The sequence below is a fragment of the Panthera uncia genome, chromosome C2 (assembly GCF_023721935.1).
Source record: "Panthera uncia isolate 11264 chromosome C2, Puncia_PCG_1.0, whole genome shotgun sequence".
Classification (NCBI taxonomy): domain Eukaryota; kingdom Metazoa; phylum Chordata; class Mammalia; order Carnivora; family Felidae; genus Panthera; species Panthera uncia.
Genome location: NC_064810.1, coordinates 18,191,989 through 18,201,013, shown reverse-complemented (window position 1 = coordinate 18,201,013; position 9,025 = coordinate 18,191,989).

Sequence of the window (9,025 nt, the reverse complement as noted above, 5' to 3'; positions counted from 1 at the left end):
TATATATTTGTGTGTATATATATAAATATATATATTTGTGTGTATATGTATAAATATATATTTGTGTGTATATATATTTGTGTGTGTATATATAAATATATATATATTTGTGTGTATATATACATAAATATATTTATATTTGTGTGTATATATATATTTGTGTGTATATATATAAATATATATATTTGTGTGTTATATATATAAATATATATACATATATATAGCTTTGTATGTATATTATATATAATATATACTATACAATTATTATATTGAGTATATTGTATATATTAATTATCATTATATTATCAGTTATTATATTGAGTATATAGTATATATTAATATATATACAATATATTGTATATATATTTGTATATATGTTATATATATACACAATATACATACACAAAAAAATATATATGTACATATATATGTACATATATATATATATACATTTTTTTTAAGAGAGACAGAGTGCAAGCAGGGGAGAGGGGCAGAGGGACAGAAAGAGAAAATCTTTTTTTTGTTTTAATTTTTAATGTTTGTTTATTTTTGAGAGAAACAGAGTGTGAGCAGGGGAGGAGCAGGGAGAGGGGGAGACACAGAATCCGAAGCAGGCTCCAGGGTCCAAGCTGTCAGCACAGAGCCCGACGCGGGGCTCGAACTCATGACCTGTGAGATCATGACCTGAGCCGAAGTCGGGCGCTTGACTGACTGAGCCACACAGGCGCCCTGGTTTCTCTTAAGAAGAATTTTTTTGAACCGAGGAGGGAGGTCTCCTCAGTAGACATTGGGCCAAAAGGAAATTGGTTTTTGATTTTTGGTTTTTGTTTTTAAGATGAGAGATATTTGGACATGCCACACAGCACTGGAAATGAGCGACCGTCTCTGAAGGTGGCACTCAGTAGGTCTCCGCTCTGTACGTTGGGACCATTTCTAAACTCTATATTGAGCAGGTCTGGGTCCACAGAGGCATCTTTGCCGAGGCTTTGGCACCAGTGTTGAGAGGAAAGCCTTTTGAGAAAGTGTGCTTTTGAAATATGTGTTCTCCTAAGGCAGGTCTCCTTGTCACCTACTGGAACTTGACCCCTCTCTGGTTCCTCACGTCTGGCACCTAACAAACTTGCAAAGACTCATATATTGCCTTTTTTAAAAAATGTCTTCCCTACAAGCTTCAGACCACACATTCACATATTATGACACAGACAGATTGATATAAAATCTAGAGTCCCCCAGCATAACTATACAGATCAAGTTCTAATAATTATCAGAGTGGAGGTAAACAAAATTTAAAGCAGTGAACTTTGTTTTGTTTAAAAAAGAATTTTTTTTAATGCTTATTTATTTTTGAAAGAGAGACAGACAGAGTGTGAGCTGGGAGGGGCAGAGAGAGAAGGAGACACAATCTGAAGTTGGCTCCAGGCTCTGAGCTGTCGGCACAGAGCCTGACGTGGGGCTCGAACCGACAAACTGTGTGATCATGACCTGAGCCAAAGTCGGATGCTCAACTGACTGAGCCACCCAGGTGCCCCGGTTTTGTTTTTTGTTTTTTGTTTTCAATTTTTTTTTTTTTAAGGTTTATTCATTTTTTAGAGGCAGAGAGAGATGGAGCATGAGGCGGGGAGGGGCAGAGAGATAGGGAGACACAGAATCCAGAACAGGTTCCGGGCTCTGAGCTGTCGGCACAGAGCCCAACATGAGGCTCTGTCTCACAGATTGTGAGATCATCACCTTAACTGAAGTCAGACACTTAACCGACTGAGCCACCCAGGGATCCCGCCCCAGTTTGGTTTTTAAATATTGAACACTCTTATCCAATTTGAGCCTTGGTAACCATCTTAACCATTTTTTGTGAATATCAATGATACACATTGATACAGAGTACACCTTGAGTGTATAATAATTGCACAAATCCACGGGCATGAGAAATGTCTCTGTACTGTGCATTGTGCACTGGCGATTTGAGGCCGGTGGGCTTGTGAGTGTGGGAAAAATCAGCCTGAGTGGTTGGCCCCCGCTTTTTTCTTCAGGCTCCAGCAACCGCACCCTGTGTGTGTTGGCATAAGAGCACAGAATATGATCCATGATCTTACTCGTTCGTCAGCAATTACGTAAGAGAGTTCTACGTTTCCTGAAACTAATAACAATAATAATTCCTTCTGAGGACCTTGCTGGGAACGAAAACCAAGTGTAAAGCAAAAACCGGATCTGATTTTGAAACGAGCCTTGGTAGATGTATTCGTCACCCGGGGCTGCCGTAACAAATCACGGAGAACTGGGTGGCTTAAAACAACAGAAATGTCTTCTCCTACCATTGTGGAGGCCAGACGGTCGGTCCAAAATCAAGGTGTCAGCAAGACTGGTTCTTCAGAAGGCTCTGAAGGAGAGTCCGTTCCGTGCCTCTCTGCCGGTCTCTGATGGTTCCCAGCCATCGTTGGCATTCCTTGGTTTGCAACTGGATCCCTCCTCTCTCTCTGCTTGCATCACCTCATGGTGTTTTCCCTGTGGGTCTGTGTGTCCCTGTGTCTTCATATGACCTTCTTATAAGTCATTGGAAGTAGGGATCCCCCTCATCTGGTATGGCCTCATCTCAACTCGATTACATCTGCAAAAATCCATTTTCCAGGTAGATTTTCATCCACTTGTACCAAAGGTTAGGACTTCAACATATCTTTTGCGGGGACTCAGTTCAACCAACAACAGAAGGCTACTGAGAAGTAGGTAGTTAGATAAGCCCAACAGAAGAGTCAATACTTAGCATGCAGGGAATGAGCATGGTGGGCTGAGTAACAAATGATGCCTTTTGTATTCAAGCTTTGGTCAAAGCTGAGATCTCTCTGGGAAAATGAAAAATCCCGCAGATTTTTTATATCATGGAATTTTTGGTAGTGGAAAACAGATTAACCCCCCGAGTCTAGCCTCAAGAGAACATTCGCTCCTTTCAAATTGAGCAAGTCTGACGTGGAAACTGCAAAACTGAGTGCGTACACTCTTAAAATTCCACAAACCACTTAAAATTAGTCAAAGTTGTAGTTGTTTTCGATATGCTGTACCTTGGGAGAGTACCATCTCCTTAATCAGGACATTCAACTCTCAGACTTTTATGTGCATTGAGGCTAGAAAGGCATTCTCCTGATGATCTCCCAGGGTACCTGGAACTTATCAAAATTGGTATAGCTTATTTTAGGGCATTTGGCTGACTTGGCCTTTGTATTTGAGTGACTTCCATGATGAATTGTACTCTGAGTATTAAGGTCTTTCAAAATAAACCAAGTATTTATTTCCTTACAATTAGAATGATTTTGCTCTCGGTTTCCTTTGGCTTCATTTTGTTTTGTAATTTTTAAAATTCTTATATTATTGTGTATCTGTGCTGTTACTTTCCTTGGGCTCAAAGATGTCATAGCAGACAGAACTCTTCCTGAACTGACTTTACGTCACTAGGGACCCGCGTGTTTTGGAGCTGGCTAGGACTAATAATTTTCATTACACCAGCTGTCACAAATAATTCAGTCTGCTAAATTCCAATACATTGGCAGAATGGGTGAGCAGTCCCTTGAAAGGAGAACTTTCGATATCAATCTTTCCTCCCTCATATCAGTGTTCAGAAATTCTAATTAAAACGTTTTGAGAAGCAGATAGAACTGGTAAATAATGGAATTGGACGGTCCTTTCCACATTCCTGTTTCGTGTTGATCTGCATTGAGATGGAAGCATGAACTCAGTCTCTATTTCCCGAAGGCTTGCTGTGTGCAGAGCAATGCATTAAAGACTGGAACTCGGGGCGCCTGGGTGGCTCAGTCGGTTAAGTGTCCGACTTTGGCTCAGGTCGTGATCTCATGGTCCGTGAGTTCGAGCCCCACATCGGGCTCTGTGCTGACATCTTGGGGCCTGGAGCCTGCTTCAGATTCTGTGTCTCCCTCTCTCTCTGCCCCTCTCCCATTCATGCTCTGTCTCTCTCTGTCTCAGAAATAAAATAAACATTAAAAAAAAATTAAAAAAAAAAAAAGACTGGAACTCACAGAGAATCTAGGCTCGGAAGTATCTCTGCCCTCAGCCATCTTATTGCCTCAATTCCCAAGAATGAACCAACTGCAGGAACGGCAGAATGTTGAGTGTGTTAGTTTCCTTTTGTTCCTGTAACAAAGTACCTCAAATCTGGTGAATTAGAACACCACGCATGTATCATGTTACAGTTCGGGAGGTGAGAAGTCTGGTGTGGGTCTCTCCGGGATTACATCAGAGCGTTGGCATGGCCGATTCCTTCTGGAGGCTCCAGAGGAGGGTCTGTTTTCGTGCTTTTTCTAGCTTCTGCCTGCATTCCTGCTCATAGGCTCCCCCCACCCCCCTCCATCTGCAAAGCCTGCAATCGCTGGTCACGTCTCACTCATGTCTCATTCCTGACACTGACTTCTGTCTCTTTCTTCCACTTTTAATGGGTCTTGTGATTACTTTGGGCCCACCCAGGAAACCCAGGATAATTTTTTTTTTTTTTTTTTTACGTTTATTTATTTTTGAGACAGAGAGAGACAGAGCATGAATGGGGGAGGGCCAGAGAGAGAGGGAGACACAGAATCGGAAGCAGGCTCCAGGCTCTGAGCCATCAGCCCAGAGCCCGACGCGGGGCTCGAACTCACGGACCGCGAGATCGTGACCTGAGCTGAAGTCGGATGCTCAACCGACTGAGCCACCCAGGTGCCCCAGGATAATTTTGTTTTAATCCAGCTGACTTGCAACTTAATTTCCCTTGCCACCTACCCTGACATATCCACGGGTTCTGGGGATTAAGACATGGACATTTCCAGGGGCCCATTCTTCAGCTTAGAGCAGGGGATAAATAGACACCAAGGGTTAGTCAGATGTCCTCTTTGGCTAAAAATGGTGGGAGGCTTTCCAGAACCGTTCTTCTTGGTAAATATGTTTCATAAAAATATAAATATATTTAGCCATTCTGGTACTGGGTGGAGTGACAGATAATTGAAATCTCAAGTCTCAAACTACACCCAGTTTTTGCTTTATTATCCACCATTCACACTGCCCAAATCAGATCATGGAATTGTAGTACCCTCTTCCTTTAACCGTCAATGTTTGATTTTATTTGACTTTATTTATTTTTTTTTTTTTAAGAGAGAGTGAGTGAGCAGGGGAGAGGGACAGAGGAGGAGAGAGAGAGAGAGAAAGAATCTCAAGCAGGCTCCAAGCTGAGCACAGAGCCTGAAGCAGGGCTTGATTCCACGACCCTGGGACTATGACCTGAGCAGAAATCAAGAGTCTGTCACTCAACCGACTGGGTCACCCAGGTGCGCCAACGTTTGATTGTAAATAGCAAATCCAATGATTTTGAGGAGGGCATCAAGCAAAAATCTGACTCATTCTTAGAACCAGTTTGGACCCATTCAGACAGAAATGGACAATGGAAGAGAAGCTTTTTCACATACATAGCAGGAATCACATCCTCTGTATACATAATACTCCTTTATATACGTAATACCTCTTTTCGTCTATAGAGATGCTTGCCCAACTCACACCCCATTTATCACTGGCACAGCCACGGCCACCCTCCCACCTCACCGGACCTGTTCTTAGCCCCGATGAGTGGGCAACAGACCTTGTAGTTTCACCCCCTGGCTGTGGTGAATACCTGTTTAATGAAGCCCATTAGATATTCTCATCTAGGACCTTGGAATCGAGACTCAAAAACTCTGTCCAACACAAAGAGTGAACCCCATGTAAACTAGGGACATTAGTTAATAAGAACATATTAATATTGGTGCATCAATTGTAACAAACGCACCACACCAATGTAAAATGTTAATAGGGGAAGCTGGGTGTGGGAAGCACACTGTCCTGACTGCTCAGTATCTCTGTAAACCTAAAACTGTTCTAAGAAAATAAAATCCATTCATTAAAAAAAAAAAAAAAAAATCATCTAGCCAACTTCTTTAAAACTCCAGGTATGGAGGCCACTTAAATTCGGGGCTAAGTAACATTAGATGGTAGGTATGTGAAGCATGAAATGTGTAAGCTCTGGTAACATACGCTTCACGGGCAAGGACTGATTCAGATTATGGAAGCATGTACAATGTAAGGGTCCTACACACACACACACACACACACACGGACAAAATAGAGTGTGACATAGAATACATATTTGGAAGAGACTCTGCAAGGGAGAGATCCCGAGGCTTACGCTTCATGAACTTGATGACAAGTCTACCTGGGCCCATGGATGCTGGAGCAACGAAAGCGGGTCTTCAGAGGGAGGCAGGGTAAGCAAGGCAGAGACGGAGGAAAACCATCTGAGGTCCTCACTTTGCAGGTCTGTATTTTATTTTGTGAAGCCCAGCTCTTCTATGCGTGAATGTTACGAACAACTTGCTCACGGTCGTTCAAGTTGGCTCGCCGGAACGAAGCAAGCAGCGGACACCATATCCCCTCGTGAGGAGGAGAGAAGGCAATGGAAGGGGTTCCATTTTGTACGTGGCACAAGCAAGGCAGAAAGCACGGTGGGGACCTGCCCGAGGCACACAGCATGGCGGCCTCAAACAAGGCCTGCTGTTCTGACTCAGGCCAGGGGCTTCTTCACCCTCTCCTGAGAAAGGTTAGCACCTCCTGAGAGAGCCAGTGCCTTGGGATCTCATTACCTATTCCCTGCCCACATTCCTCGTTCCCAGATCCCTTGAAATTCGATTCTGTCACCCTTGGGGGCTGAGAAATAACACCTGATCATGCCATTATTTCCGTTAGTAGTCAAGCCTCAATACTTACATGTTGAAATACTTATAAATTACACCTATTATATTGATTTCTCCTCTCCCCCCAAACATTGTCAGATCGGTTTTTTTAATTAATTAATTATTTATTTATTTATTTGGTCAGCCCATTTTACGATTCATTGTTAAGAAGGCTTTTCAAAATGCGATAAAGGCAGTGTTGGGTCTGATAACAATGAGAACCAGAACTCAAGCTCTGAGATCCTAAATATTATTGCCTTGTAACACTTTCATGTAAGATTGCAATGTGCACGCTGACAGACGTGGGAGACTTGTTAGGAAGGACGCACGTGGTGAGTGTTGGCCGATTATTGCGGTGTGACCCTGGGTGCCATGTTGTTTCATGCCGTGGCGCTGTCGCTAGTGTGTGTGTGTTTGCTGTTTCGATCCAGAAGGGTAGTTTAATCTCTTTTTTGGTATCGGTGTCTTGGCAGCTGCCAACTATAGGCTAAGAACAGAATCTTCAAGAGTCGAGAGAGAAACAAGTCGCACGGCCATTTTCTGTGTTCTCGATGCACGGTACGTGACAGTAAATAGTAAGGAATAAAATCTCTCCCTTTATTTATTTATTTATTTATTTATTTTAATTTTTTTTAGCAATTATAATGCTTTCAGGTCAGTGCTGGGAACCTTCTCTACGCCAGCACAAAAGTCCTGAAAACAGTCCTGCAAGGGAGGAATGATTCCTTTCCACACTGAGGCAAGGGGGGATTAAAGCAATGTGTACAGTTGGGAAACTGCCAACCTAGAACTCAAACCCAGGTCTTTCTGACGGCAGGGACCCAAAGACCACCCTGTCCTCAACCCTCCAGTATGGCACCAAGCAAATGCTTTTCTAAATGGGACCCTTGAGCACCTAGACCATGTAATTCATTTTCGCATCTATAACTTCTACCTCAGTGTCTAACTGCTCCATAAATGCTTCCGAAATGGATTGAATGAATGAATTTTAACCCCAGATTCGATGGAGTTTCTCAGACTGGCACAGAAAGTGGCCACCTGGGCATTCTGGTGTCCTTTCATGTGCTGGAGAAGCGTTCGGAATGTTGACACGTCTCAGCACAGTGCCTCCTCAGGTAGCTTCGTGGCTCGGACCCTCCTTGGCAAGGGCCCATCTGTAGAGTCAGTAGTTGGCCTATCGAGGGGACAAATTAGACTGACATCATGGCCACTTTTTGAGGGACAGGCATGGCCTCCTTGTCAAGAGTGAGTAATTTGCTCTTCAGCCTCCCTGCTTTGGTGCAGAAGGATTAGGGTTTGTGGGGGAGTGGTTCAGCACTCGGTTAATCCACCGTTCTATGTGGCATCAATGTTTTTGAATTTTTGAAATAATTTCTGTGGATTCCTCTCTGCTTCTCCCCCATTTAGCACCTCCCACACCTTGGTAACTCCGTCTCCTGGCACTCGTTCTTTTTCAATTTCTCCTCCACATGTCCCTTTCTGCAGCCTGATACATCTCTTGGGGCGGGGTGGGGGGGTGGGGGGGTTGGTGGCGCGGGAAACTGCCTCTCAAGATTTCTCTGTCAAATGTTCTCTGCTAATGAGAGTGGCGCTGTATTTCCAGGTCGTTGCTATGGAGAAAGCGTGTCTTCTCCTGGTTCTGTTATATGTGGGCATGTTCCTAGGCTCAACTCTGAGAATGACACTAAATTTACACCCCCTTTCAAGTCTGTTGTCTCTCAGTTATATAAGCAAGTTTAAGTATGCCTTTTTTGGCCTTAAAAAAAAAAATTAGTTTCATGTTCCCTTTTTGCTGTCCAGTGTAACAGGTGGCCTCATACCAGAAGAGGTTGAGGTAGAAGATTGAATTTCTCTCTTGCATCCATATTATATGTATTAAGCTGCTTGTGATGTGGGACGATACCACTCAAGGTTTAGATTTATTCACATAAATAACACAGAAATGACTAAAGTGTGAAGAACACTAATTCCTTCCATACTCCGCACACCTAGAGTCTGTCCTCTGCTTCTACCTAGGCTTTATTTAACAGCATTAACTGCTCAGGCACTGATGGATTCTAGAGCTTGACTTTTTTTTCCCTACCCAGAGTCCCCTCTTCAGTGGAAACGGTATCGAAACCTATTTGGGGGGCGCCTGGGTGGCGCAGTCGGTTAAGCGTCCGACTTCAGCCAGGTCACGATCTCACGGTCCGTGAGTTCGAGCCCCGCGTCAGGCTCTGGGCTGATGGCTTGGAGCCTGGAGCCTGTTTCCGATTCTGTGTCTCCCTCTCTCTCTGCCCCTCCCCCATTCATGC